Source organism: Tenrec ecaudatus, chromosome 16 (assembly GCF_050624435.1).
Source record: "Tenrec ecaudatus isolate mTenEca1 chromosome 16, mTenEca1.hap1, whole genome shotgun sequence".
NCBI classification, from domain to species: domain Eukaryota; kingdom Metazoa; phylum Chordata; class Mammalia; order Afrosoricida; family Tenrecidae; genus Tenrec; species Tenrec ecaudatus.
Window position 1 is genome coordinate 67,339,826 of NC_134545.1, and position 4,640 is coordinate 67,344,465.

Sequence of the window (4,640 nt, forward strand, 5' to 3'; positions counted from 1 at the left end):
TTCTGTAATGAATTAGTCTCAGAAACCCACAGCGGCCATTTTCCCTTGGCCGATAGAGTCATGGTGAAGAGCCACAGACACAGCAGCAGTGAGTGGGTGGGAATCTGTTGTGTAGGGGTCCAAGGAAGTAGGCGGAGCTAGCGTGCAGTATGGGACAAGCAATGGGCACTCAATACACCAACTCAAAGGGTGAGGTTTCATGTCTAATCTGAGATGCCAGAAACAAATGGCTCGGTGATGTACTTCCAGAAAACAAGCTACTGAAAATCCTACAGAACACAGATTTTTCCTAACACATATGGGGACACCATGAGCTAAATCAACTAGTATTGAATTAGATATTTTCTAGAAAATCATCATCATTAATCAGAACAAAAATACATATCAAAGAACTAAAATAGCACTTGACCCTTTTGTCATATTAACTCATTTGACTTTGACTACAAACCTAAACTTAAATTTTGTTTTGCATTTCTGTCTTATGGATATGAAGAGGCCATGTCTAATTTGAGCAGATAGTAATTGGTAACAGTGTAAGGTTTTAGCTTTTAAATACAAGGCCTTCTTAATGTTATAACTAAATGAGCATAAAAAGCATGATAGTTCAACAATAATATAATTTGCACCTTGAATTAGGTATGCTCTTATTTTATTTCCCCTTGAATATATTGAGTAACTGAGACAATTTAATCTAGTACTGGTTGAGAAAATTGAGAAAGAAACTCCCCCCAATTTTAATATCTCCACTAATCAGATGAGACTATTATTGCCTCATTTTATGGGCATTCTATTATTTTTATTATTACATTAAATTATTCAGTGATAGAATGTACAACAGAGCTTTAGACTGGAAATAAGAAATAAAAGGAAAAATTGTTCTAGATTTTGTCATTCATTTCATTATATGCTATTAAATTAAAGACACATTTTCTTTATAGAAAAAGGCATTTGAGCAACAATTTCAGGATGTATATTGTTTATCAGTTCTTTAATTTTCTCATTTTATTATAGACATGATTTAACCAGAGTTCATTTAAATTCAAATGTAACAGTTTTATTATTATACTATCAACAAAAACATTAAATACTATTTATTAGATGCTCATGTTATGTTCAGAAACATTTATTAGGTGCAGATTTGCGTCCAGCTAAGCATTTTACTTGTGTTACCTTTGTTATCGTGATTCCATCCCTTGCAGACATAGATTTGTATCAGCATTATTCAGCAGGCCTCCTTACAGCTAGTGAACACACGCTCTGAACTTAACTTTGCTCCACGTAGGAGCCCTGGTGGCACGTGATTGGATGCTCAGCTGAAGGGCAGCCATCAGAACCCCTCCGCGGCCTCCTGAGGGAGAAGCTCCTGCTTAGTAATGATTACAGCATGGCAACACTGTGAGGCTATGCTCTTCTGACGTGATGGTATGAAACAGAAACAACTTAGAGCTTTGGAAGGCAGAATCTCAGTGGGCACACGAGTGCGCGTCTGAGATACTCGTTACTTCCTCCTCAGGAGTATTCCATTTAATACAGTATCGTGCCAAATAGGACAATATAGTGGATTAAAACTCAAATGATCTGATCTACTAATTCGTCGGTAATAACGGGAGATCTGGTGGTGTAGTGGATTATCTGGTATGCTGCTAACAGCAAGGTGAACAGTTCAAAACCACCATCTGCTCCTCGGGAGAAAGATGAGGCTTTCTACTGCCGTAACAAAAATCACCATCTTAGAAATCCACAGGGGAAATTCTACTTCGTCCTTTAGCATTGCTGTAAGTTGGAATCAACTTGGTGACAGTGAGTTTGAGTTTGAGTACATTCTGTCCCCACTCGTCTGTCAGTGTGTCTGTGTGGCTTACAAGTCCTGTGACGCTGGAAGCTGTACTACTGGGAGGTACTGCACATGCCAGCAGCCACTCTCACGGAGCAATTTCAATGGAGCCTCCACATGGAAGTGGCAGCCATGGCTTCAGAGCGCTTTAAAGTATCCAGGTATTCCAACAAAGATATCAGCTGCAGCAACCAGGGACACTTGAGCCAATCCATGATCTTTTCAGTTGCTTTGCATGCATGCAAATACTGAGCAATGAATAGAGAAGATTGAATAATAAATGCCTTTTAGTTATGGGGTTGGAAAAGACTTTTGAACATACCATACACTGCCAGAGGTATAACAAACCGGTCTTAGAAGTAGGACATTCATAAACCTCCTTAAAAGTAAGGAGAGTGAGATGGGTCTCCTCCCCTTTAAACATGTTGTGAAGTGAGTCCAGCGTCTGGAGAAAGACGCCATCTTGGTAAAGCGGAGGAGCAGTGAAGAAAGACGAGGATCCGCAATGAACTGGACTGACAGTGTGACCTTCAGCATATCAATGGTGCTGAAGAAGGCACAGGTATGGGCAATGTTTTTTTCCCCTGCTGGGTCCATATAATTGCTATTAGCTGGAATCTTCTTAAGAGGACCTAAGAGCAATTAACAGAGTTAATTCAGTGGCAGATATAAAAATGAAACACATATAAATATTGTTTTGAGAATTAATAGTACTAAAACACAGATAAAATGTTCACACAAGTGTTACAGCTCTTTTAGAATTTGTCTAGTAGGTTTTCTGTTTTTTTCCCGGAAAGGCCACCCCCCACCAGTAAAACAGGCATATAACAATAAAAAAATATTTTCACACAAAAATAATTTATAATAGTAAGCACCTTCAGTGCCCTTGAATTTGCCTGAGGGTGAAGTCTGTGAGCTGGATTCCCATAGCTCCCTTTGGTTGAGATAGCTCGATGACGTTCTGTGAAAGCTCTCTTATTCCGAGACGGTCATGGAAAGGGCTAACAGAGGATTCCAACTCTGCGTACGTCCACTCTTGACTTTATATCCTAGGGACCACTTTGCAACAAGAAGATCGGGACAAAATAGCCAATCTCGGTTTTAGCACATGATGTTCAGATACAAGTGAAGACCTATTGCAAGTGAGGCTGCCAATCAAGCAGCAATATGGAACTATCCTACATGACAGTTTAATTATTTTTGTCAGGTGTTGATTATTATTCATTCATTAACATTGTTAAGCTCATAATAAATCTAGCCTTTTCTCCTTCTTTTAACTGAATGAAACAGTAAGTTACCTTTCGGTACCCTTCCTTGGTACTTAAAACAGTCATTAAAGCAGCAAGCCCATCGTTCCATTGTTTGAATCCCACCACTGGCTGCATGGCATCCAGCTACACGTTTTAAAAGCTCACTCTTTTTGAGACTGAAATAAAAATGACTAACAAAAGACTTCAGCTGTGCGTAAATTTACTATTGATTTTATTTCTAAAATCTTAGTGATCATTTTACAATAAGGACACAGGAACAAATATCCAGCACCTGGAGTTGCACGGATTTCAGAAAGTGAGGGTCAGTAGACCCTCTGCTCTGTGGGTTTATGTGGCTCTGTACCCTGTCCTGGCCCCCAATATAAATGTCCTCATACATAGGCTATTCAGGGACTCAAAGATTTAGCCTAAAATTTACCTAATATATCATTAGAGGGAGAACTATAAAAACATACATGCCTGAGGATTGTCAATGAAATTCATCTAATATGGAAAGTGAGAGTAATAGTCACATAATTTTCAAAATTAATAAACACAACCTTTGTATAATAATAAACACTATCTTTGTATAGTCCATGTGATAGGATATAATGTGATATCATGTGATATTATTTTCTAAGATATAGGATGTGTTGACTCTTTTAAGACTTGTGAAATGTGACAAGAAGTTCTATAAAATATTCATAACGAAAGATTAAACAAACATGAATTATGCATAAGTGTGTACTATTATTTTTCTATGTGTGTGCGATAGTATCTCATGTGAGATACATTGAGGAAAAAAGGGAAAGTGTAAGTTGAAATAGGGTTAGAGAGAAATGAATTTTAAAAGGCAGATAATTGCACACATACACACACAAACACACTTTTGGGGAGAAAATGGGCTCCAAATATATACATATATATTCTTTACTTTATCTTTGTTGTCATCATAGGTGTTTTTAATAAATTTGCATGAATAGGTTGCATATATTTGAATCTAAAACAATGAAGCACAAGTCAATAAAAGTGAACACTTAAAATTTGATTATATCATGTAAGAGCTTAAATTGGGAATTTGCCGAAGCTATTGACAACAGTGGAAGCCCACGATCTATCTGCAGGGCCCACACACACATTAAGCCTATGGTGAATCCCTCTGAGCACAGTCACAGGAGAGCTTTGTAACATGACTGTGATAGATATAGTTAGATTAAAATCTAATAGCATACTTGATATCCCTTTTGACTCATTTAAAAGTTGTTTCCATTTTGTTGTTGTTTATGTGAAGGGGAAATGTACTCTAATAAATTCTCTCTGACCATAGACGAGGGATGTGAATGGCCTTGCTACTAGGCAGAGTGCATTGGGAAGTGGAGTAATGCAGATGTAGTTAGGTTAAAATTTAACACCTTATCATTTGATCTCCCTCTTGACCATTTTATAGTTGTTCTAGTTTTTTTGATAGTTTCTACTTTTTTATTTTTCTCTATTTCATTTTGCTATTGCTGTTCATTTTTGTTTGTTTGTATGTTTGTGTTTTCCTGTACATGAAA

General features: G+C 37.3%; 1 non-coding gene across 1 annotated transcript; it reads left to right on the plus strand.

Annotated features, from left to right (window-relative positions):
* The first annotated feature begins 2,573 nt into the window (after positions 1-2,573).
* On the plus strand, positions 2,574-2,637 carry LOC142430038 (U7 small nuclear RNA). Its single transcript, XR_012780527.1, has one exon. It is a non-coding gene; the product is annotated as a U7 small nuclear RNA (small nuclear RNA).
* Positions 2,638-4,640: the final 2,003 nt, after the last annotated feature.